The 26,653-nt window shown below is 42.3% G+C and overlaps 1 protein-coding gene across 1 annotated transcript in view; it reads right to left on the reverse strand.

Annotated features, from left to right (window-relative positions):
• Positions 1-14,771: 14,771 nt before the first annotated feature.
• LOC116274437 (translation initiation factor IF-2-like) overlaps positions 14,772-26,653 on the reverse strand; it is a 32,873-nt gene continuing 20,991 nt past the window's right edge. Inside the window, exon 6 of the mRNA XM_031664953.1 lies at positions 14,772-15,683. The gene's annotated coding sequence lies outside the window, so the exon portion shown is untranslated. The remainder of the gene's footprint in view (positions 15,684-26,653) is intronic.

Raw genomic sequence — 26,653 nt, forward strand, 5'->3', positions numbered from 1 at the left:
TATATGTCAAGGAGCATCTACAGATTTCAAAGAAGTGGCATTGACTTCAGATTTAAATACCATTGTTCTCTGAAACAGAAAAAGAAGGTTGCAGTGGATGGGAGGGAAGCCCACTTAAAGCAATCTGGCTAGGAAATGCACCTTAAACAAGGGAAAGGTTTGTTCTGCGTATTTAAGGTGGTGCCTTTTCAATTAATAAAAAGTCCCTAGTGATTTAGTCATCCTTCTCTTCCTAGTGCAGTGAGGAAGACACCCTTACAACTGGAAGTTTCCTTTGCAGACACAGATATCTCTTACAAAAGCATCACTTCTATTCTGCTTTCCAGTGTTTCCTGGGTCTGCTGCTACTCAAAATGATCAGCTCCATATAATCTGTAGGCATAAAAGGCATATTTTGGGGTGGCACATTCTGGTCTCCTATAGTCATATTTTTGGGTGGAATATTCTGGACCTCATCGTTGTATTAACTGGGGAACTAGTTGTATATTTTTGTAAATAAAAGGGAGCCAAAATCTTTATGTTTTACATATCTGTATAAACAGGAAGAAAGGTATAAAAGATACATACACACACACACACAGACACACACACAGACAAATCGCAGCTGTTGCCTCAAACCACTAAGTTTGACAAATCAGATGATCTTTCCAGTGACTTTGAATCTTGAAAGCTTGAGTATGGAAGAAATGCTGTATTTTATTTAGGCCAGTGTCTCCAGTACTGCTTGTGTAGTTGAGTCCAAAGCTCATACCATGCCCTGCACAACAGCAAGTCAAGGGACAAGGTGCTGGGGGCAAGGAAAGGGACTTTATGTTGGAGAGTGAGCAAGCTGAGAAGATGGCAGATGAATGTCCTAAAGAACCGTCTTAAAAGGCAGGAATCTCAAGCTTCTTTTTATATTGGGGAAGGGGGAACAGGTAGGAGGTTGAGGTCAGGAGACGACTGGTCACCACACACACCTGGGTGTCAGCAGGAGTCCAAGGAAGTTGCAAAATTTGTCTTTGGTCAGGTCACAATGCACCTTACCAGCAGCAAATCCATACAGGTCTACAGCAAACTCAATCCTTGCCTCCTTGGAGGAAAGAATTCAGCCAAGAGGCAGAAGTATGTTTAAGGCAGAGGGAGGGACCAAAGCAAGTTTTAGAGCAGAAATGAACGTTTATTAAAAAAATTATAGGGCAGGAATGAAAGAAAGTAAAGTACACTTGGAAGACGGCCAAGTGGGTGACTTGGGAGATACAAGTGCCCTGTCCAGCCTTTGATTTGGGGTTTTATACACTGGTGTGGTTCTGAGGTTTGTGTCTCTTTTTCCATGATACTTCCCTTCCGGTGGGCTGTCTGCATGCACATGGCCTGCCAGCACTTGGGAGGGGCCCCATGTGCAGTGTGTTTACAAAAGTCGTGCACATGCTCACTTGGGGCATTCTTCCCTTACCAGTTGAGCTTTCCTAGAGGAAGGTCATATGCTGGTTAAGCTCTGCCATTTTGCCTCAGTTCACATGCTTCAGCCTGCTCCTCTAACTCCTGAGATTATACTGGGAAGCCGCTGACCACCAGCTCCAGGTGTTTGCTATCTATTGGAGACTGTCTTTCCCTGGTGCCAGCTGCTACCACTTACCATTTTAAAGAGAGGCAGCTTAATAACCAACTGACCATCACCTAATGGTCGCCTAACATTCTTGGGTGTGGGGGCCTCCCCTGCCCTGCTCTTGTCTGCCTAACTACCTGCTCTAATACACTCCTATACATTTTTAACAGAACATTGCTATTTGTATGTATAGCCTCCTTATCTCCTCGGGGGTTAGTTTTGGGAAGAGACTATAATATGGTTTGGCTGTGTCCCCACCCAAATCTCATCTTGAATTGTATCTCCTATGATCCCCACATGTCGTGGGAGGTAATTGAATCATGGGGAGGGTCTTTCCCATGCTGTTGTCATGATAGTGAATAAGTCTCATGAGATCCTATGGTTTTAAAAAGGGCAGTTCTCCTGCACACACTCTCTTGTCTGTCGCCATGCAAGACGTGCCTTTGCTCCTCCTCCACCTTCCACCCTGATTGTGAGGCCTCCCCAGCCATGTGGAACTGTGAGTCCATTAAGCCTCTTTTTCTTTATAAATTGCCCAGTCTTGGGTATTTCTTCATAGCAGTATGAAAATGGACTAATACAGCCTGTTATCATTCTTGCTTTAAACTATAAACTAAATTCCTCCCATAGTTAGCTCAGCCTACATGTGGGAATGAGGAAAGGCAGTTAGCTTGTGAGGTAAGGAGCAAGATGGAGTCAGCTATGTCAGATTTCTCTCACTGCTACTCTTGCATGCTGGCAGGATCCGTCCCTGGTTAGTTTTCCTCACCTATTGAGAGCTGGCTTTTTTCCTGTTTTTTTTTTCATGCTTGCATCTCCAGTTTTGCATTTTGTGGTGAGATTACATTGCAGCAACAGCTTGAAATCATCGTGGCTTACAATCTCTTCTGACACACATTCCATTTCCATCATGAGCTGCTCCAGGTAGTCACTCAGGGATCCAGGCTAACAGGGGCTCTATCTTCACACATACTTCAACAGTCACACAGGCAGGGAAGGACAGCATGGCAGCCCCTGCACTGGCTCTTATGGGGCCTTCCCAGCAGTGACATGTGTCAACTTCTCTCATTTTTCATTGGCCAAAGAAAGTCAGGGGGCTACACCTGAGGTCAATAGGGTGGGGACATATTCCACAGGGAGGGACAATGATTCCTGGGAACCAGTAACAGCTGACCACATCACCCCATCCATATGATCTTCCTTGATTTGTATAACAGCCACAACATTTATTCCTGATCAATAGAGACCTGTTATGAGCTATCCTAGGAGTCATGACCAATCGCTTAGTTCCCAGAAATTATTGAATTTGCCCAACCAAGAAGTATTTAAATAAAGGGGCAGTTAGGTAAACTTAAAGAGACTCTCTGTTTTAATAATGCCAGAGAACTATGACTCTTTCTCTTAAATTTCCTCCAAAGGAAACTGTGGATATTGGTTGAGTAACTTTGTATAAGGGAAGGGGAACTAGCCACAAAGTTAGAAGGGTTCTGGGATACTGCTTCTGAGCTGACACTGATTTCTGGGGACCCCAGGAGCCAACAGTGGTTCACTAGTCGGAATTGAGCTGTATCGGTAATCAGGTGATAAGTGGAGTTTTGTACAGAATCTGCCTCAAATTAGGCCCCAGCGGGCCCCTAAATCCATGCCATGGCTGTTTGTCTGAACACTGTTCCACTTCAGAATCCCCAACATGAGCTCCTTGGCTGATGTCAAGGCTGCTTAGTTAGATCAAACAATAGGTTCTGGAGCCTGCCTACTTTATTTAGACAGTAAAATAGAGCAGTTCCACATCCTTGGAGAGTCACACAATTTAATGTCACCAGCAAAGCCTTGAATAATGAACACTCATATTTTTATTAATGAAATTTAAAAAATGAAATTCAACATATATACCGAAAAACATACATCATAAGTGAATACCTCCACGTAACACCACCCAGAGCAGAAAATATCACATTACCATCACTCCAGAAACCACCATAATGATCCCTCCCAGTCACTATACCCCAAGAAGTAATCACGATCCTGACATCCAACAGCAGAGATGAGTTTTGTGTCTGGCTTCCTTGTTTAATGTTATGTTAGTGAGATTCATGGATGCTGCTCCACATAGAAGTTGTTTGTTCATTTTCATCATGATATAATATTCTGTGGCACAAATGAATGCTATTTATCCATTCTGTGGCTTGTGGACATTTGAATTATTTCCAGTTTATGTCTACTAAGAAGAATGCTTTAAGAAAATTTGTGCATAAGTCCTTTTGTGGACATGTGTAGAGAGTTCTGTTGGGCACTTGGCTGGGGTGGAATTGCTGGGTCACAGAGTATAGTTACACTGGGCTTCAGGGACGTGCTGTTTACAACAACTCCAGCAGGGCACAAGAGTTCCAGTTCCTCCACATCCTCATTAGCACTAGGTAGTATGATTTTTTTAAAATATCAATCATTCAGGTGGAGGAAATCATATTGCATCTCTCACTGTATCTTCTTGATACCTGATGAGATTGAGCATGTTTTCCTTTGCTTATTTCAAATCTGAATATCTTTATTTGTGAAGTGCCTGTTCAAGCCCTTTTCCATTTGCTGTCTTTTTCTTTTTAAGTGTTCTTTGTATATTCTGGGTTAAAGTGTCCTCTACTAGTTATAGGTATTATAAATATATTATCCTGCTGTGTAGCTTGTCTTTTCATTCTCTTAATAATCTCTTTTTCTAAGTACAAGTTCCTCATTTTAAGGTATTCCAAATTGTCTACCTTTTTCTTTACAGTTACTGTTTCTTTCTTTTTTTCTGAGATGGAGTCTTGCTTTGTCGCCGGGGTGGCGGCAGTGGTGCGATCTCGGCTCACTGCAACCTCCACCTCCTGGGTTCAGGAGACTCTCCTGCCTCAGCCTCCCAAGTAGCTGGGATCACAGGCATGTGCCACCACGCCCAGGTAAGTTTTGTATTATTAGTAGAGATGGGGTTTCGCCACATTGGTCAGGATGGTCTCAATCTCCTGACCTCATGATCCACTCGCCTCTGCCTCCCAAAGTGCTAGGATTACAGGCGTGAGCCACCGCGCCCAGCCTACAGTTACTGTTTCTTGTGACTTGTTTAAGAAATCTTTGCCTGTTCTGATATCATGAAGATAGATTCTGATCTGCTAGTCACTTTATTACTTTACCTTTTAATGTTAACATCTAGAAATCCCCCGGAATTAATTTTGGTGTATATGGTAAGAAATAAGGGTCAAGATTTAATTTTTCCCAAAGGAATATTTAATGGACCTAGTACCACTTATGAAAAGACCACGAACAGCATGTAACCCAACAGGCAGCCGTGTCTCCTTCATCACAGGTTAAGTGACCTGCATAGAGAGTTGTTTCTGGAATCTCTCTCCTGTCCCGCTGGTTGTTATCTATCCTTTTGACAATACCACACTGTCTTAGTAACTATAGCTTTCTAATATTTCTCATTATCTAAGAGCATTAAGTCCTCCAAACTTGTTTTTCTTTAAGATTGTCATGGCTATTTTTAACCCTTTGCATTTTCTTTTCTTTTTTATTATACTTTAAGTGCTAGGGTACATGTGCACAATGTGCAGGTTTGTTACAGATGTATACATGTGCCATGTTGGTGTGCTGTACCCATTAACTCATCATTTACATGAGGTATACCTCCTAATGCTATCCCTCCCCCCTCCCCACAATAGGCCCCAGTGTGTGATGTTCTCCTTCCTGTGTACAGGTGATCTCATTGTTTAATTCCCACCTATGAGTGAGAACATGCAGTGTTTGGTTTTCTGTTCTTGCGATAGTTTGCTGAGAATGATGGTTTCCAGCTGTATCCATGCCCCTACAAAGGACATAAACTCATCCTTTTTTATGACTGCATAGTATTTCATGGTGTATATGTGCCACATTTTCTTAATCCAGTCTGTCATTGATGGACATTTGGGTTGGTTCCAAGTCTTTGCTATTGTGAATAGTGCCGCAATAAACATACGTGTGCATGTGTCTTTATAGCAGCATGATTTATAATCCTTTGGGTATATCCCCAGTAATGGGATGGCTGGGTCAAATGGTATTTCTAGTTCTAGATCCTTGAGGAATCGCCACACTGTCTTCCACGATGGTTGAACTAGTTTACAGTCCCATCAACAGTGTAAAAGTGTTCCTATTTCTCCACATCCTCTCCAGCAACTGTTGTTTCCTGACTTTTTAATGATCGCCATTCTAACTGGTGTGAGATGGTATCTCATTGTGGTTTTGATTTGCATTTCTCTGATGACCAGTGGTGATGAGCATTTTTTCATGTGTCTGTTGGCTGCATAAATGTCTTCTTTTGAGAAGTGTCTGTTCGTATCCTTTGCCCATTTTTTGATGGAGTTGTTTGTTTTTTCTTGTAAATTTGTTTGAGTTCTTTGTAGGTTCTGGATATTAACCCTTTGTCAGATGAGTAGATTGCAAAAATTTTCTCCTATTCTGTAGGTTACCTGTTCACTCTGATGGTAGTGTCTTTTGCTATGCAGAAGCTCTTTAGTTTAATTAGATCCCATTTTTCAATTTTGGCTTTTGTTGCCATTGCTTTTGGTGTGAATTTAGTGTTAACTGGTCAACTGTCATCTCACCCCCCCAAAAAAAACTTCTTCTGAAGTTTGTATTGGGAATGCATTGAATCTTAAGATTAGTTTGAGAACAATTTACATCTTTACAGTATTGTTTTCCAACGTAAGCATAGTATAGTGCATATGTTTAGAGATCTTTCTACAGGTATGTGTTCACGTATTTAATAGTTTCCCTTTTTAAATTCAATTTTTGAATTATTTATTGCTGGTATAAAACATAGTTAATTTATTATGATCCTCTATCCAGTGAAATTGCTAAATTTCCTTACTGGTTCTAGTAGGTCATAGATTCCTCTTAGTCTTCTGCATAAACAACCATGTTATCTGAAGTTAATGACAATGTAATTGTTTCCATGCTAATTCTTTTGCTTGTATATATCTCTGTCTTGTGTTAATCAGTGCACTAGTGGCCAGGTGCGGTGACTCACGCCTGTAATCCCAGCACTTTGGGAAGCTGAGGTGGGCAGATTGCTTGAGCCCAGAAGTTCAGGAACAGCCTGGGCAACATGGCAAAACCCTATCTCTACAAAAAATACATAGTCTGGGTGTGGTTGTGCATGCCTGTAGTTCCAGCAACTCGAGAGGCTGAGATGAGAGAATTGCTTGAGCACAGGAGGTGGAGGACGCAGTGAGCTGAGATTGTGCTACTACACTCCAGCCTGTGGAACAGAGCCAGACCCTGTTTCAAAACAAAAAAATACATAAATTAGCTGGGTGTGGTGGTGTGCACCTGTAGTCCCAGCTACTTGGGAGGCTGAAGTGGAAGAATTGCTCGAGCCTGGGAGGTTGAGGCTGCAGTGAGCCATGATCCTGCCACTGCCATCCAGACTGGACAACAAAGTGAGATCCTATCTCAAAAAAAAAAAAAAAATTTAGTGCACTAGGACATACAGCATAATGTTAAGAACCTTCCCCTCCCCTCCACACACAGCTTGTACAGTCAAGCTACTCCCTGTCCAGTTTACTTCCTGAAGAATGTGACCCAGAGGGACTCCTGATTGGGGTGGGGACACCCTGGAAACTGAGGTCACGGGCAGGAGAGTACCAAAGTGTCTGCAAGGCCTCCTTGTTCCTTGTGTACCTCAGTTTTGTAGCCCAGCAAGAATCTGTCCAAATCTGTGCTTGCAGGAAGCACCTTATGACACTGAGAGTCAGAGGAGCCTTCGCTTTCAGGAGCCTCACTCACAGAGACTCCAAAGGCATTTGAGTGCTCCATGGTGAAATACGGGCCGGCAGCCAAGGATCATCAGCTACCTGGACAAAGTCTCCAACCCCTAAGAGAGGAGCACAAACAGGAAAATACAATTGATGATCAAGAAAGATGATGCGGGAAAAAGAAAAGTTAATGAAAACTCCATTTTGATATTTACAAACAAGAGAAAACATTGTATCCATACAAACAATAATAAAATGCCATTTTACAAAAGGAAAAAAGCTGGGTACATTGGCTCACACCTGTAATCCCCGAGGTGGAAGGATCACCTGAGGTCAGGAGTTCGAAACCAGCCTGGCCAACATGGTGAAACCCCATCTCTACTAAAAATACAAAAATTAGACAGGCAGAGTGGCGCATGCCTGTAGTCCCCACTACTCAGGAGGCTGGGGCAGGAGAATCGCTTGAACCTGGGAGGCAGAGGCTGCAGCAAGCAGAGATCGCACCATTGCACTCCAGCCTGGGTGACAGAGTAAGACTCCATCTCAAAAAAAAAAAAAAAAGGGAGAACACATGAAAATGGTATTCTGGGTTGTTTCAGTCTTTATCTTTTACAGGTACATACTGAGGTATTTACAGATGAAGAACTTTCAAGTCTGGCATTGGCCATGAGTTGATCATTGTTGAAGCAGGATAATAGGTACCTGGTGCTAAAGATTTTAATTATGTCATTTTCTCTACTTTTGTATATGTCTGGAAATTTCCACGATAAAATTTTAAAGGAAATTCAGTAGAAGACAAGTTTTAAATATGTCTGGAAATTTCCATGATAAAATTTTAAAGAAATTCAGTAGAAGACAAGTTTTAAAAAATTCTCCAAGAAAGTGGAATAGGGACAAAATTAGAAAACAAAAGTAGGGCCGGGCACATTGGCTCACACCTGTAATTCTAGCACTTTTAAGAGGCTGAGGCAGGGGGATTATTTGAGGCCAAGAGTTAAAGACCAGCTTGGTCAACATAGTGAGACCCCGTTTCTACAAAACAAATTTTTGTAAATTAGCTGGGTGTGGTGACATGTGCCCATAGTTTCAGATATTTGGGAAGCTGAGGTGAGAAAATGGCTTGAGCCCAGGAGTTCAAGGCTGCAGTGAGCTATATCACACCACTGCACTCCAGCCTGAGAGAGAGAGAGAGAGAGAGAAAGTTAGTTCAGGAAAAAGAAAGATGGTGAAGGGAGAGTCCAGAATGGCAGGTGCACATCAGGCCTAGAAGGCAGCAAGTTCAGATTGGAGCAAAAGCTCCAGGCTCTACGAGAGAGGTATCAAAAAAGATGGCCCTGGTAGAGCACTGGATATACTCACAGGAAAGCTGCACAAAAGACAAAGTCAGGGAAGCAAATTAAATCCAGGGGAAATAATGTTATACAAGAAATGGAGGCCAGGCACGGTGGCTCACATCTCTAATCTAAACTTTGGAAGGCCGAGGCGGATCACCTGAGTTCAGGAGTTCAAGACCAGCCTGGTCAACATGGTGAAACCCCATTTCTACCAAATACATACAAAAATTAACCGGGCAAAGTGGCAGGCACCTGTAATCCCAGCTACTCGGAAGGCTGAGGCAGGAGAATTACTTGAACCTGGGAGGCGGGAGTTGCAGTGAGCCAAGATCGCGCCATTGCACTCCAGCCTGGGTGACAAGAGCAAAATTCCATCTCAAAATATTTATATATATAGAGAGAAATGGAATGGAATATAAACCCAGTATATTTTGTGACCCAGCTATGAATAATAATCTTTACACAGCTCTAATAATAAAACACTGAATATTTATTATATAACTATATTGAGAAGTGAATGGGGGGGGCGGAGTGAGGGAGGTATAATCTGTCTTCATTTTCCATAGTTAGGAGTCAATAATAAAAGTGAAAAATTGAGAAACAACAGCATAAGCATGCTATTTAAAAATATACAAGTAGGCTGAATGTGGTGGCTCATGCCTGTAATCCCAGCACTTTGAGAGGCCAAGGTGGTATCAGAAACGTTTGAATCAGAGCAACTCCAACTTGAATAGGAGCTGGGTAAAATGAGGCTGAGACCTACTGGGCTGCATTCCCAGACAGTTAAGACATTCTAAGTCACAGGATGAGACAGGAGGTCATAAAGACCTTGCTGATAAAACAGGTTGCAGTAAAGAAGCTGGCTAAAACCCACCCAATCCAAGATGGTGACAAGTGGGACCTCTGGTCATCCTCACTACTACACTCCCACCAGCGCCATGACAGTTTACAAATGCCAGGGCAATGTCAGGAAGTTACCCTATATGGTGTAAAATGGGCAGGCATAAGCAATCCACCCCTTGTTTAGCATATCATTAAGAAATAACCATAAAAATGGGCAACCAGCAGCCCTCGATGCTGCTCTTTCTATGGAGTAGCCATTCTTCTATTCCTTTACTTTCTTAATAAACTTGCTTTCACTTTATTCTACAGACTCGCCCTGAATTCTTTCCTGTGGGAGATCCAAGAGTCCTCTCTTGGGATCTGGATCGGGACCCTTTTCCTGTAACAGTGGGAGAATTGCTTGACGGAGTTTAAGACTAGCTTGGGCAACATGGGGAGACCACGTCTCTACAAAAAAATTTAAAAATTAACTGGATGTGGTGTCATGCACATGTGGTGCCAGCTACTCAGGAGGCTAAGGTAGTAGGGAACACTTGGGCCCAGGAGGATGAGGCAGCAGTGAGCTGTGATTGTGCCATTGCACTGCAGCCTGGGTGACAGAGGGGGACCCTCACTCAAATATATATGTATGTGTGTGTATGGATAAGTGTGTGTGTCTGCATATAGATACCTATAAACACACATACACACACATACACTCATATGTACACTCAAAATATATATGTATACAGATACATATACACACATATACACACACATACACATAGATACATATATACATGTATATAAGTATATATACACACATACGACTATATATACCAAAAATATATATGCGTATAGATATATATACGCACATACATACACACATATATATACTCACACTCAAAAGTGTGTGTGTGTGTATATATATATATAGCCCAGCACCTGTAATCCCAGCACTTTGTGAGGTTGAGGCAAGTGGATAACCTGAAGTCAGGAGTTTGAGACCAATCTGGCCAACATGGCCAACGTGGTGAAACCCCATCTTTACTAAAAATACAAAAATTAGCTGAGCGTAGTGGAAGGCGCCTGTAATCCCAGCTACTTGGGAAGCTGAGCAGGAGAATTGCTTGAACCTGGGACGCGGAGGTTGCAATGAGTCAAGACCATGCCACTGCACTCCAGCCTGGCGACAGAGTGAGACTCCGGCTCGGAAAAAAAAAAAAAAAAAAAAAAAAAAAAGCAAGATGGAGTTGGTTAAATCAGATCTTTTTCATTGTCATAATTTTCTCACTTGTATGAATTTTGGTATTTACAAGTAAATGCCAAAGGAAATAACTACCGGAGTTTTTTTCTTTTTTTTAATAGATTGTCTTTCAGATCGGGTAGACTGCTCATTTTTATTGTACATCTTGTACAACTTATTAAGCTTTAATAAAACATTGATTTTCAAAAAACGTTCCAAAGTATGGATTACAAAGCCATCACCTGAAAACAAGCAAGCAATTGATTAAGAAACATTATCAGAGTCAAGAAATTGAAGGCTAGGTGCGGTGGCTCATGCCTGTAATCCCAGCACTTTGGGAGGCTGAGGTGGGCAGATTACCTGAGGTCAGGAGTTTGAGACCGGCCTGGCCAACATGGTGAAACCCCGTCTCTACTAAAAATACAATAATTAGCTGGGGGTGGTGGTGTGCACCTGTAATCCCAGCTACTCAGGAGGCCGAGGCAGAAGAATCAGTTGAACCTAGGAGGTAGAGGTTGCAGTGAGCTGAGATCCCACCACTGCACTCCATCCTGGGGAACAGAGCAAGACTCCATCTCAAAAAAAAAAAAAAAGAAGAAATTAAGAAATTGAAACCACCTTGGCAAAATTCATAACAGTGAGAAAATAATGACAGTGAAAAAGATCTGATCTAACCAACTCCTTCTTGCCTTTAACCTCCAAACTGCCCTTAGTCATTCCTGAGCGTGAGCCAAGCTAGCTTTGGGAGAAATTGAGTTACAGTTTACATGCTAATAGCCATTCCCAAAAATAAACCACCTTTGTAAAACCAATGAAAAGCCACCAGGTGAGCAGTGGGAGGGGGGCCTGAATTCTGCTAAGATGTGGACATAATTAACCAATTACCAGCCATTGTTCCAGAGGTCACTAGATCTGTAACTTCTCCAACTACCCCTATAAATAACGTCACTACTGTAGAACCTAAGATTTGCCTTTTGAGATGTCTTTTCAAGCTTTCGCATTTCTGAAGACCAGATGGTCCCACCCGGACCAGCGACTCCTCTGTGGACCCCACCCAGAAGCAGCTGGCGCAGAACGGCCGTTTTCCACACCTCTATGATTGGAACCCCAACCAGTGAGCATTGCCCCTAACCCCAGCCCCCTGCCCACCAAACTATCCTTGAAAAACCCTAGTGTCTAAATTTTCAGGGAGGCTGATCTGAGTAATAATAAAACCCCAGTCTTCATTTTAACCAGCTCTACGTGTATTAAACTTTTTCTTGATTGCAATTCCCCTGTCTTGATAAATCGGCTCTATCTAGGCAGTGGACCAGATGAACCCACTGGGCAGTTGCATAATTTTAAAATTCTAGTCTTTGCACGTAGACATAATATAAGTCTTCAGTATTAACAAGTAGAAATAGCACCAAATGAGGAGATTGGAAAGCCAAGTTACAATCCCAATCTATGGAAAAATTTATAGAAACTGAAACATACTCTGATGACTATTAGCTGGCAGAAAAGGTACAATTTCACTTTTCCACCCAGCCTAAGCTCTATGTTTAGGCGGAATTAGTGGCTGACATCAATGTGATTTCAGAAATAGCAGTGTAGCAGGCAGCAATCTCATCAACAAATGCAGGTGCTTGAGAAATGAAGCTGTTTTAAAAATTCTTTTTTCTCTCATCGGTGGTATAGCAGAAACTTGAGAACAATCATTCAGGTTTTGTGCCCCTTATGCCATGTCTAACCTTTAATGGTGGGTGGCAGGGTGGGAGTCAGGTAAGGAAGTTATCTTAGCGATTGTTCCCTTCTGGTTTTTTACTGTAAGTCTGAATAGTTAACTATTGCATTATGCTCTTTTCCTGCCCAAATCCACTTAGAATCTGGCACCTTTTTTTTTCTTTTATTGACAAGGTCTCGCTCTGTCACCCTGGCTGGAGTGCAGTAGCAGGATCACAACTCCCTGCAGGCTTGACCTCCTAGGCTCAAGCAATCCTCCTGCCTCAGCCTCCCAAGTAGCTGGGACTACAGGTGTGCACCACCACTCCTGGCTAATTTTTTTTTTTTTTTTTAGAGATAGGGTCTCACTATGTTGCCCAGCCTGTTCTTGAACTCCTGGACTCAAGCAATCTTCCTGCCTTGGCCTCCCAAAATGCTGGGATTACAGGTGTGCTGCACAATGCTTTTTCCTTTGCATCTTCCCTATCACTCTTGGAAACATGGCTAACATCTAACTGCCCCATGGCCTAGGGAACTCTAGGAAGGTGTTTAAGACACAATCAGGGCCAGGCGTGGTGACTCACACCTATAATCCGAGTACTTTGGGAGACCGAGGCAGGTGGATTACTTGAGGTCAGGAGTTCATGACCAGCCTGGCCAATATGGTGAAACCCCATCTCTACTAAAAACACAAAAATTAGCCAGGCATTGCAGCATGTGCTTGTAATCCCAGCTACTCAGGAGGCTGAGGCAGGAGAATCACTTGAACCCGGGAGGCAGAGGTTGCAGTGAGCTGAGATCCCACCATTGCACTCCAGCCTGGGAGACAAGAGTGAAGCTTCGTCTCAAAAAAACAAACAAACAAACAAACAAAAAAACCCACTATCGCCCTATACCTGAAATCATCGCAGGTAATAGTCACAGGGTATTATCAGGTAACATAAAAGAGGGAAGCAGGTGAGTGTTGACTGTTGTGAGCTGGAGAGAGTGTTGGCTCCACCTAGAGGGGTGACAACTGCTCAGCTCCAGACGAGCACTATACAGCAACGTCCCAGATGTCCCAGTTGTTCGAGAAAAGCCAAACATTCAGGTGTCTGTGTAAAAATCCATTCTTTTTTTCTCTTTTTTGTTTTCTAGAAACCATATCACATTTATTCATCATTAAAATAGACCATTTGAAAATACAAATCAAACAGGTGATTACACACGTGTCCAAACCCATCAAATGTACAACACCAGAAGTGTACGCTAATAAAAGCTATAAACTTCAGGTGATAATGATGTGTCAGTGTAGGTTCACTGCTTGTAACAAATGGACCATTCTGTTGGGGGATGTTGAGAATGGGGGAGGCTATGAATTTGTTGGGGTAGGAGGTATATGTGATATCTTCATACCTTCATACCCCTCTCAATTTTGCTGTGAACCTAAAACTGCTCTAAATAATAAAATCTGTTAAACAAATACAAATCATATCATGTTACTCCTCTGCTCAATCTCTTCCGAAGACATCCAAATCATATCTGTTATTTCTTAAAACATAAAAAACATTTATTAGTAGAAACTGCATATGGAGATTAGAAAAACAATAGCCATGTTTTTGAGGTAACTTGTTCACAGTAAAAACTGAATCTTTTATCATTTAAAAAAATCAACTTTATTGGCCAGTCTCAGTGGTTCACGCAAGTAATACCAGCACTTTAGGAGGGCGAGATGGACAAATCACCTGAGGTCAGGAGTTTCAGACCAACCTGGCCAATGAAACCCTATCTCTACTAAAAATACAAAACTTAGCCTGGTATAGAGGCAGGCATTGGTAGTCCCAGCTACTCAGGAGGCTGAGGCGGGAGAATCACTTGAACCCAGGAGGCAGAGGTTGCAGTGAGCCGATATCGCGTCACTGCACTCCAGCCTAGGCGACAAGAGTGAAACTCCTTCTCAAAAAAAAAAAAAAAAAAAAGAACTTTATTAAGATATAACTGAAACACAGCAAAATGTACCCCTTTTAAGTGTCTAGTTTAATAAGTTCAGACAAGTGTCATCATCCATTAACAGCCACACCAATTGTGATATAGAATATTTCTATCACCCCAAAAAGTTGCCCCTGAACTCAGGCAATTGCTTATCTTATTCCTATAACTACAGATTCATTTTTTGCCTATTCCAAAACTTCACATAAGTGAAGTCATACAGTTTGTAGTCTTTCCATTGTATGGATATACCACAACATGTTTATCATTCCTCTGTTGGTGCATTTCATGCTGTTTTCATCTTGCAGCTATTAGGACTAAACAGACCATGAACATTCATGTACAAGTGATTTTGTGGCCATATGTTTTTATTTCTTTTGGGAAAATATACATAGAAGTGGAATTGATGGGTCATATGGTAAACATGTAACTTCATAAGAAACTCTCAGATCCCTTTCCAAAGTAGTTATACTATTTTCCAATGACTCCACCAATGCATGAGAGTTCCAGTTGATCCACACTTTGCCACATTTGGTGTTATCTTAATATTAGCTATTTTGTTGGACATGCTCTAGCATCTTATAACTTCAATTTGCATTTCCCTAATGAATAAAGATGTCGGATAAGTTTCCACGTGTTTACTGAGGTGTTTACATGTCTCCTCCTGTAAAATATGTGTTCTAATGTTTTGTCCACTTTTATAGCTTCCAGTTTGTTGTCCTCTTATTGTTGAGTTTAGGAGTCCTTCATATTTTCTCACTACAAGTCCTCTGTCAGATACATGAATCACAAATATTTTCTCCCAGTTTGTGGCTCGCACAATTGGATGACGATGTGCCTTGGAGTTATCTTCTTTGGTTTATTCTTCTTGGGGTGTGCTTGGCTTCTAGTAGGTTCACATTAGACATCAGATATGGAAAATAGCCATCATTTCTTCAAATATTTTTCTCTCACTACACGTATGTGAGGCTTCTTGATTTTGCCTGACAGGAACTAAGGTTCTGAGGATCATTGTTTTTCAGTTATGTTTAAATCCATGATTCTGTTTGGATAATTTCCACTGTTGTTTGGATAATTTCCATTGTTGTGTCTTAAAGTCCACCGACCTTTTCTTTTGCACTGTCTAATCAGTTGCTACTCCAGTGGTATTGTATTTTCCAGCTCAAAATTTTTCATTTTTTAGATATTCCATGCAAATGGAAATCAAAAGAGAGCAGGAGTAGTTATGTTGATATCAGATAAAATAGATTTCAAGAGAAAAACTATAAAAAGAGACAAAGAAGGTCATTATATAATGATAAAGGTGTCAATTCGCAAGAGGATATAACAATTGTAAATGTATGCACCCCAACACTGGAGCACCTAGATATATAAAGCAAATATTATTAGGGCTAAAGAGAGAGAGCGACCCTAATACAAAAATAGCTGGAGACTTCAACACCCCACTTTCAGCATTGGACAGATCTCTCAGACAGAAACTCAACAGAGAACCATCAGACTTAATCTGCACTACAGACCACAGGGACCTACAAAATATTTAGAGAACATTTCATCCAATGGCTCCAGAATACACATTCTTCTCCTTAGCACATGAATCATTCTCAAGACAGACCAGATGTTAGGCCACAAAACAAGTCTTAAAACATTTTTTAAAAATTAAATCAAGTATCTCTTGGACCACAATAGAAAAAAATTAGAAATCAATAACAAGAGGAATTTTGGAAACCATACAAACTTATGGAAATTAAATAATATGCTCCTGGATGACCAATGGGTCAATGAAGAAATTAAGAAGGATATTTAAAAACTTCCTGAAACAAATTGTATTAGTCTGTTCTCACATTGCTATAAGGACATACCCAAGACTGGGTAACTTACAAAGGGAAGAAGTTTAACTGATTCACAATTCTGCAGTGCTAGGGAGGCTTCAGGAAACTTACAATCACGGTGGAAGGGAAAGCAAGTACATCCTTCTTCACATGGTGGCAGGAAGGAGAAGAATGAGAGCAGAACAAAGTGGAAGAAACCATCAGATCTCATGAGAAGTTATTATCATGAGAATAGCATGGCAGAAGCTGCCCTCATGATTAAATTACCTCCCACTGGGTCCCTCCCATGACACGTGGATATTACGGGAACTACAATTCAAGATGAGGTTTGGGTGGGAACACAGCCAAACCATGTTACAAATGATAATAGAAATACAGCATACCAAAACCTATGAGATATGGTAAAAGCAGCACTAAGAGGAAACTTTATAGCTACAAGCACCTACATCAAAAAATTAGAAAAACTTCAGATAAGCAATCTAATGATGAAATTTAAAGAACTAGGAAATCAAGAGCAAAACAAGCCCAAAAATAGTAGAAGAAAAGAAATAATGGCTGGGCGCGGTGGCTCACGCCTGTAATCCTAGCCCTTTGGGGGGCCGAGGCGGGCAGATCATGAGGTCAGGAGATCGAGACCATCCTGGTTAACATGGTGGAATCCTGTTTCTACTAAAAATACCAAAAATTAGCTGGGCATGGTGGCAAATACCTGTAGTCCCAGCTACTTAGGAGGCTGAGGGAGGAGAATGGCGTGAACCCGGGAGGCGGAGCTTACAGTGAGCTGAAATTGCACCACTGCACTCCAGCCTAGGCGACAGAGCGAGACTCCATCTGAAAAAAAAAAAAAAAGAAGAAGAAAAGAAATAATTAAGATCAGAGCAGGAATAAATGAAATCAAAATGAAGAAAACAATATAAAAGATCAACAAAATGAAAGTTATTTTGTTAAAAAGATAAAATCAATAAACCTATAGTCAGACTAAGAAAAACAAGAGAGAAGACCCAAATCAATAAAATCAAAGATGAAAAGGAAAGCATTGCAATTGATACTACTGAAATGCAAAGGATTGTTATTCAAAGCCTCATTAAAGACTGTTATGAGCAACTATATGCCAACAAACTGGAAAACCTGGAATAAGTGGATAAATTCCTAGACACCCACAACCTACCAAGATTGAACTGTGAAGAAATCCAAAACCTGAACCATCCAATAACAAGTAACAAGACCAAAGCCATAATAAAAAGTCTCCCATGGAATATTCATATTGTTAAAATATCCATACTACCTAAAGCAATCTACAGATTCAATGCAATCCTTATCAAATTATCAATGACATTGTTTACAGAAATGGAAAAGAAAATCCTAAAATTTATATGGAGCCAAAAGAGACCCAGAATAGCCAAAGCTATCCTGAGTGAAAAGAACAAAACTGGAGGAATCACATTACCTGAATTCAAATTATACTACAAAGCTATGGTAACCAAAGCAGTATGGTGCTGGCATAAAAACAGGCACATAGACCAATGGAACAGAATAGAGAACCTAGAAACAAATCCATACATCTACAATGAACTCATTTTCAACAAAGGTGCCAAGAACATACATTGAGCAAAGGACAGTCTTTTCAATAAATAGTGCTGAGAAACTCAATATATGCAGAATAATAAAACTAGACCTTTATTTTTCATCATATTTTTAAAAATCAAGTCAAAATGGATTAAAGACTTAAATCTAGACCTCAAACTAAAAAACTACTAAAGGAAAACACTGGGGAAACTCTTCAGGATATTGGACTGGGCAAAGATTTCTTGAGTAATACCCCATAAACACAGGCAACCAAGGCAAAAATAGATAAATGGGATGACATCAATTTTAAGAGCTTCTGCACAACAAAGGAAACAATCAACAAAATGGAGAGACAATCCACAGAATGGAAGAAAATATCTGCAAACTATCCATCTGACAAGGAATTAATAGCCAGAATATATAAGGAGCTCAAAGAACTCAATAGGAAAAAAATCTAATAATCTGATTGAAAAATGGGCAAAAGATCTAAATAGACATTTCTCAAAAGAAGACATACAAATGGTAAGCAAGTATATGAAAAGGTGCTCAATATTACTGATTATTAGAGAAATGCAAATCAAAACAATGAGATATCATCTCACCCCAGTTAAAATGGCTTTTATCCCAAAGACAGGCAATAAAGAATGCTGGCAAGAATATGGAGAAAGGGGAACCCTTGTACACTATTGGTGGAAATGTAAATTAGTACAGCTGCTATGGAGAACAGTTTGGAGTTGCTCAGAAAACTATAGAGCTACCATATGATCCAGCAATCCCACTGCTAGGTATATATCCAAAAGAAAAGAAATCAGTAGACTGAAGAGATATCTGCACTCCCATGTTTATTGCAGCATTATTCACCATAGCCAAGATTTGGAAGCAACCTAAATGTCCATCAACAAACAAATGGATAAAGAAAATGTGGTACATATACATGGTGAAGTACTATTCAGCCATAAAAAAGAATGAGATCCTGCCATTTTCAACACTATTGATGGAACTGGAGGCCCTTGTGTTAAGTGAAATAAGTCAGGCACGGAAAGACAAACTTGGCATGTTCTCACCTATTTAGGGGAGCTAGAAATTAAAACAATTGAACTCACAAAGAGAGTAGAATGATGGGGCGAGGGATGGTTAATGGGTACTGAAATAGAGATAGGAATAAGATCTAATATTTGATAGCACAACAGGGTGACTATAGGAAACAATGATTTATTGTCCATTTAAAAATAACTCTAAGAGTATTATTGGATTGTTTGTATCACAAAGAAAGGATAAATGCGCCGGGCGCGGTGGCTCAAGCCTGTAATCCCAGCACTTTGGGAGGCCGAGACGGGCGGATCACGAGGTCAGGAGATCGAGACCATCCTGGCTAACACGGTGAAACCCCGTCTCTACTAAAAAATACAAAAAACTAGCCGGGCGAGGTGGCGGGCGCCTGTGGTCCCAGCTACTCGGGAGGCTGAGGCAGGAGAATGGCGGGAACCCGGGAGGCGGAGCTTGCAGTGAGCTGAGATCCGGCCACTGCGCTCCAGCCTGGGCGACAGAGCGAGACTCCGTCTCAAAAAAAAAAAAAAATAAAAATAAAAAGAAAGGATAAATGCTTGAGGGGATGGATACTTCACTTAATCTGATGTGATTATTATGGACTGTACACTTGTATCAAAATATTCCATGTACTGCATAAAGATATAAACTTACTATGAACCCACAAAAATTAAACATTAAATTTTTTTAAATTAAGGAAATCTCAATAAAGTACGAATCAGTTGCCCAAAAATTATAATTTTTTTTTTTTTTCAGACAGAGACTCGCTCTGTTGCCCAGGCTGGAGTGCAGGGACGCAATCTTGGCTTACTGCAACCTCCGCCTCCCAGGTTTAACATTCTCCTGCCTCAGCCTCCTGAGTAGCTGTGATTACAGGCATGCACCATCACGCCCAGCTAATTTTTCGGGTTTTTTAGTAGAGACAGGGTTTCACTGTGTTGGCCAGGCTGGTCTCAAACTCCTGACCTCAAGTGATCCTCCCTCCTCAGCCTCCCAAAGTGCTGGGATTACAGGGATGAGCCACCACGCCCACCCCAAAAATCATTTTTTAATAGTTTCCATTTCTTTCTTCATTATATGTACATTTTTTAAAAAGTCATTGAATAGACATTTTTAAATGCTTATCTGTGAATTTCATAATTTGTCTGATTTACTTTTCTGTTTCAAAGGATTGATTTTCCTTCTGGTTATGGGTTACCATTTTCTGCTTCTTCACAGGCCTAGTAATTTTTATTGGATGCTGGGCATGATAAATGTTGTATCTCCAAATATCTGGATTTTGTGGGGTTTTTTTTAAGACAGTGTGTCTGTACCCACAACAATCAAGAATAATAATAATAAAAAAAGACAGGGTCTTGCTTTGTCACCCAGGCTGGAGGGCAGTGGTGTGATCATAGCTCACTGTAACCTTGAACTCCTGGGCTAAAGCGATCCTTCTGCCTCAACCTCCTGAGTGGCTAGGACCACAAGCATGCACCGCCATGCCTGGCTAATTTTGTAATGTTTTTGTAGAGATGTGGTCTTGCCATGTTGCCCAGACTGGTCTTGAGCTTGTGACCTCAAGCGATCCTCTTGCCTTGGCTTCCCAAAGTACTGGGATTACAGGCATGAGCCACCATGCCAGGCTAAACTTTGTTTCTGTATTTAGAGTACTGAGTTTTGTGCTGGCTGGCATTTACTTCACTTGCACATCAGCTTGATACTTGCAAGGCTGGAAGTTTTGTTATCTGCAGACTATTGAAACCAAAACCTCAACTTATAAAACAGGTCTAGCGTTCAGCAAAAGAGAAAAACTCTACAAATGTGTACAAGTCAAGCTATCTAAGTTCCAACTGCTTTAACAGCAATTTGTTCAATTTCATATATTCCAAAGTAAGATCACAGGCAAAGTGATTTAACAGTAACTCCTCATGAACTCATAGAGAGTTGGATGCTTCTCCAGTATTCATTTATTTTCTAATTTTTACCCCAAACCTACATAATATTAATGTTTCAATGCACTTCTAACAAACTCTAATATGAAGCAGGCAGTTTACTGTATGACACACAGTATGCTTGGACAACATAAGAAAAGAGGTGCATCTGGTAGGCAAAAAACACACACAGTAGGACACTGACCAGAGGAAGGACACAGGTGTGCTTTCTCATTCAATCATTAGTTTACCAAATGAAGTGGGTGGAAAAGTGATGCTTAAATAACATGTTTAGGAAGCTGCCTAAAAGGTGACATTCAATCATGAATGAATGAGAAAGAGGCAGTCATAGAAAGAGCTGGGATCAAAGGCTCAGACATTTACAGATCCTCTAAAAGCAGGAAGAAGGGGTTGCAGTTGTTTTTAAAGATGGCAGACACTGGGCCAGGTGCGGTGGCTCACGCCTGTAATCTCAGCACTTTGGGAGACCAAGGTGGGTGGATCATGAGGTCAGGAGATTGAGACCATCCTGGCTAACACGGTGAAACCCTGTCTCTACTAAAAATACAAAGAGTTAGCCAGGTGTGGTTGCGGGCACCTGTAGCCCCAGCTACGTGGGAGGCTGAGGCAGGAGAATGGCGTGAACTTGGGAGGCGGAGCTTACAGTGACTGACATTGCACCACTGTACTCCAGCCTGGGCAACAGAGCAAGGCTCCATCTCAAAAAAAAAAAAAAAAAAAAGAGATAGCAGACACATGCCTGTAATCCCAGCACTTTGGGTGGCTGAGGCCAGTGGATCACTAGTGGTCAGGAGTTCAAGACCAGCCTGGACAACATGGCAAAACCCCGTCTATTAAAAATACAAAAACTAGTCAGGTAGGGTGGTGCACACCTGTAGTCCCAGCTACTTGGGAGGCTGAGGCAGGAGAAACTCTTGAACCCAGAAGGTGGAGGCTGCAGTGAGCCAAGATCACACTACTGCACTCCAGCCTGCGCAACAGAACAAGACTCCATCTTCAAAAAAAAAAGAAGGATGGCAGATATTGGAGGATATTTGCATGATGGTGGAAATGCTCTCATGAAGAACAGGAGAAATGCATGCTAGAGAGAAGGGAAGATGGAAAGAGCCAAGGCATTGAAGCATTTAGGAAATAGTAGAGTAAAAGACCCATTCAACATTCATTGTTTTGGTTGTCAACATCCCTTCCTCCTTCTTAACCGGGCTCCCCAGTTTCCTCTGGGGAAAATACCTCAATGCTCACCCCATGCACATTGTGTGAAGCACTGGTGGGACTCTCAATTAAGGTGCCTGCAATCCTCCAGCCAGGAACATGCCTCAACTAGACCCTCTGTCCCCTGACTTTGATTCCTGCACTTACTAAATGGTTGGTGTGGGACTGTAACCCTTGGAGGATTTGACTGACTAGTTTCTGACACCTCCTTATCAAGAGCTGCGCTGGTTCCCAGATGTTTCTGGGAACCCATCCATTTAGTGAGATATCCAATATTTCTCAAACTCCCTTTTGGAATAAGTTAGCCAGCATGTGCTTCATTGATATAGAACTGACATATAAGCACCTACCATGTGCCAAACTCTGAGGCAGGAGCTGGAGGATACATTATTGCAAAAATATTAAGGCATCCTCTCTGTTTTCATGGCATGTAGATTTAGCTAGGCGCACACACATTAATTAAATCATCACACAAATACATTAAATGAGAATGGGTCAGGCGTGGTGGCTCACACCTATAATCCCAGCACTTTGACAGGCCAAGATGGGGGGATCTTTTGAGTCCAGGAGTTCAAGACCAGCCTGGGCAACATAGAGGGATCCTGTCTCTGTTAAAACATGAGAGGGGCGGTAGGTGCTGCAGCAGAGGAGCTGAGAGAGCTCAGGGGATTTAACTAAACTGAGAAGTTTCCTTCAGTAAGTGCTTTGCGTAATTCTTTTTTTTTTTTTTTTTTTTTTTTTTTTTGAGATGGAGTCTCACTCTGTTACCCAGGCTGGAGTGCAGTGGTGCGATCTCAGCTCACTGCAAGCTCCGTCTCCTGGGTTCAAGTGATTCTCCTGCCTCAGCCTCCCAAGTAGCTGATATTACAGGTGTGTGCCAGCACACCTGGCTAATTTTTGCATTCTTAGCAGAGACGGGGTTTCCCCATGTTGGCCAGGCTAGTCTCGGACTCCTGACCTCAGGGGATCCACCCGCCTCAGCCTCCCAAAGTGCCAGGATTACAGGTGTGAGCCACCGTGCCCATTCTGAAAGACGACTAGAATTAACTAGTCATGTAAAAAGGGGAGGGAGGAGCATCTGGGGATGTGAGAAAGCATGTTCTGGCATGGGAAGTAGCACAGGAGGTATTTGGAATGACAAGGAGTGTAATACGACTAGAGTGAAAGAAATAACAGAGACAGTGGGTAGGAGATGTGGCTGGTGCAGTCTATAAGGACCGGTTCACTCATAGCCTTTGGGCCACAGAATAGAGGACATCACTGAAACAGTTTAAAGCAGGAGCAACATGATCAGATCTGTATTTTAAAAGTATGGTCTGGTGGGCCAGGCACAGCGGCTCATGTCTGCAATCCCAGCGCTTTAGGAGGCCGAGGCAGGCAGATCACCTGAGGTCAGGAGGTCAAGACCAGTCTCCTGTCGAGGAGGTTGAGACCCCATCTCTACAAAAAATACAAACAAATAAGCTGAGCATAGTGGTGCATGTTTGTAGTCCCAGCTACTTGGGAGGCTGAGGCAGGAGAATTGCCTGAACCTGAGAGGCAGAGGTTGCAGTGAGCTGAGATTATGCCATTGCACTCCAGCTTGGGTGACAAGAGCGAAAATCAGTCTCAAAAAAAAAAAAAATGTGGTCTGGGTCTGCGTGGAAAATGTATTGGAAGGCGAGAGTGAGCTTACCTCACCTAGCCAGGTGAAACGGCTAGGAGGTCACTGTCATAGTCCAGGCTCACAGTGATGATAAGAGTTTGGACTATGAGCGCGTGGACAGACAGAGATGGGTTGTAGACCACCCAAGAGATATTTAGGGCAAAATCATTAGGAACAGAGGGTATAGAGTCCAGGGTGGGTGGGAGAGGTAGAGGCGTCAAGGTCTAAGTTTCTGGCCTGCGTAACTGGATGGAGGGCTCCTTTCATAGATACAAAAAATACTAGAAAATAGCAAGCTTTAGCGTAAAAATTAAGTTCAGTTTGGGGCATATTAAGTTTACAGTGCTTTTGAGCAAGAAGAGATGTTAAATATCAAGTGGAATAGGACTACAGCTCAGAAAGATGTTTGAGCTGGACACGTACTTTTGAGAGTTGTGTGTGTATGGGTGGTGTCTTATTCCATCTGGGCTCTGCTGTCACAAAAATTCCATAGACTGGGTGGCTTACACAGTAAACATTTATTTCTCACAGTTCTAGAGGCTGGGAAGTCCAAGACCAAGGTGCCAGCAGATTTGGCAGCCGGTGGGGGCTGCTTCCTGATTCATAGAGGGCCAGCTTCTCACTCTACCCTCATGTGAGAAATAGGGCAAGAGAGCGCTCTTGTGTCTTTTAGAAGGGCACAATTTCACTCGGAAGGGCTCCACCTTCATGACTTAGTCATCTCCCAAAGACCCTACCTTCTACTACCATCACTTTGGGTGGTTAAGATTTCAACATATGGGCCAGGCGTGGTGCCTCACACCTGTAATCCCAGCACCTTGGGAGGCCAAGGCCAGTGGATCACAAGGTCAGGAGTTCGAGACCAGCCCGGCCAATATGGTGAAACCACGTCTCTACTAAAAATATAAAAAAAACTAGCCAGGCATGGTGGCGCACGCCTGTAGTACCAGCTACTCAGGAGGCTGAGGCAGGAGAGTCGCTTGAACTCAGGAGGCGGAGGTTGCAGTGAGCCGAGATTGTACCACTGCACTCCAGCCTGGGCAACAGAGAGAGATTCTGTCTCAAAAAAAAAGATTTCAACATATGAAATTTAAGGGGATACAAACAGGTAGTAACTGATACTGCAGCATAGTAGACAGTTTTGGAGAGAATACAAAATAAGAACTGAGCCTTTGCTGAGCTGCATAGGGAATGAAATATCTGCAAAGATCACAGAGGAGGTGTGGCCAGAGAGATGGCCAGGAGAGGGTCCTGTCCAGGAAGCCACAGAAGGAGAGTGTTTGAAAAAAACCAGCAAGGTCAACAGTACCATTGGCTGCTGAGGGACCAGTAGGACAAAGGCCGATGTTGTCTGTGGATTTAATAATATGGAGGTCCCTGTGCCCCTGAGAACTGTGTTAGTGGGTCAATGGAAGTCAGATTAGCATGGGTTGAAGAGTTGGGAGTGAGAAAATGGAAACAGTAAATATAAACAACGCTTTTGAGAAATATGACTATGAAGAAAGAGAGAGAAATTCGAAGGAGATTTGGAGTGGAGGGGAAGTCTGGAATGTATAAAGTGGGGATGTTTAAAAGCAGTAGCTTATTTAAAAGCTTTTTGGGGGATTCTATTAAGAAGTGTGGTATATGTAAGGGAGAAGGAATGAGTGACAGGCTCCTGAGGATACAGGCAGATGGGGGAAGATGTAAAGCTCTAAAGTTAGAAGTGCAGTTTCCCTATTGCACCCGGAGGGAAGCCAGGAGGGAAGTTGCAGATGTGAGTGAATTTGTGTCACAGGCCCTGAATCCAAGCTCAATGAGAGAAGCAGGGCACTGAGGCGATATACCAAGAATGTATTTTGGAAACGGAGCCTTATGCAGCTGATTAAACCATCTGAGTGAGGCTGTTGAGTCTGTCTGGGATTGGCACCCGAAGTCTTCAGGGTGGGCAGCAGGAAGGGAAGATAAGAGTGAAGCGGAGGAAGCCAAGAGGGTCTGGGCTGGAACCCTCATCAAGCTCTCACTGCCTCCAGTACTCCTGCTTCGGGGAAGGGGCGGTCCAATGGTGAAGCTGCAGGACTTAAACACTCACCTGGCCCAGGAAGTGGAAAAGCTTCAGGAGGATCCCACAGGAGCAGGAAGAGCTGTGGGCCCAGCTGCTGCTCAGCCCAGGCCCGGGAGCCACAGAAAAGCAACAACATGAGTATGTCGGGGCGGCGCCTGGGGTCTCCGTGCCAGTCTCCAGAACGTGAAAAGAGAATGGCTGCTGCTCCACCTCTGCCTTCCAAATCTTCAACAGGTGTCTCTGTGGCCCATGCTAACCCTAAACCACGCAGAGAAGGGAACTCTGGGAAACGCAGCTCCTACTTGGCTAAATGGACACAATACAATTCCAGCACCATCCTCCCTTTGTTGACTTGGCATACAAAGCCATCACTTTCAGCCATGCTTAACTTCCAAATATAGATGGTAGCAAAACCATGCTTCTGCCACCTATCATAAAGCAATTATCCTTCATACAACTAAAAACATGCTGATTCTCTCCCCCAAAACTGGGTAGAAAGACCCTTTCTTCAAAGTTAGATGCTGCTGCTTCCACTTCTAATTGAGTTGCATTCCCCTTTGGCATCCTGTAAGCCAGACACTGAGATATGAAGTTCATTACTTTACACACCTCATGTCAGATTATAGGAGGATGGAAGATGAGAAAGGAAGAAAATGTTGGCTATACCAACATATATATATTCATAGTGAAATAAGGAAGAAACACCCATAGCTATGACAGCCTTTGTTTCTGCAACTAGTCATGTGGTCATAATTGGAATTTATTAATTTATTTACATTTTGAGACAGGGTTTCACTCTGTCGCCCAGGCTGGAGTGCAGTGGCGCGATCTCGGCTCACTGCAACCTTCACCTCTCGGGTTCAAACAATTCTCCTGCTCAACCTCCCGAGTAGCTGGCAGTACAGGCACGTGCTGCTACATCCGGCTAATTTTTGTATTTTTAGTAGATCAGGGT

The sequence above is a fragment of the Papio anubis genome, chromosome 4 (genome assembly GCF_008728515.1).
Source record: "Papio anubis isolate 15944 chromosome 4, Panubis1.0, whole genome shotgun sequence".
NCBI classification, from domain to species: Eukaryota; Metazoa; Chordata; class Mammalia; order Primates; family Cercopithecidae; genus Papio; species Papio anubis.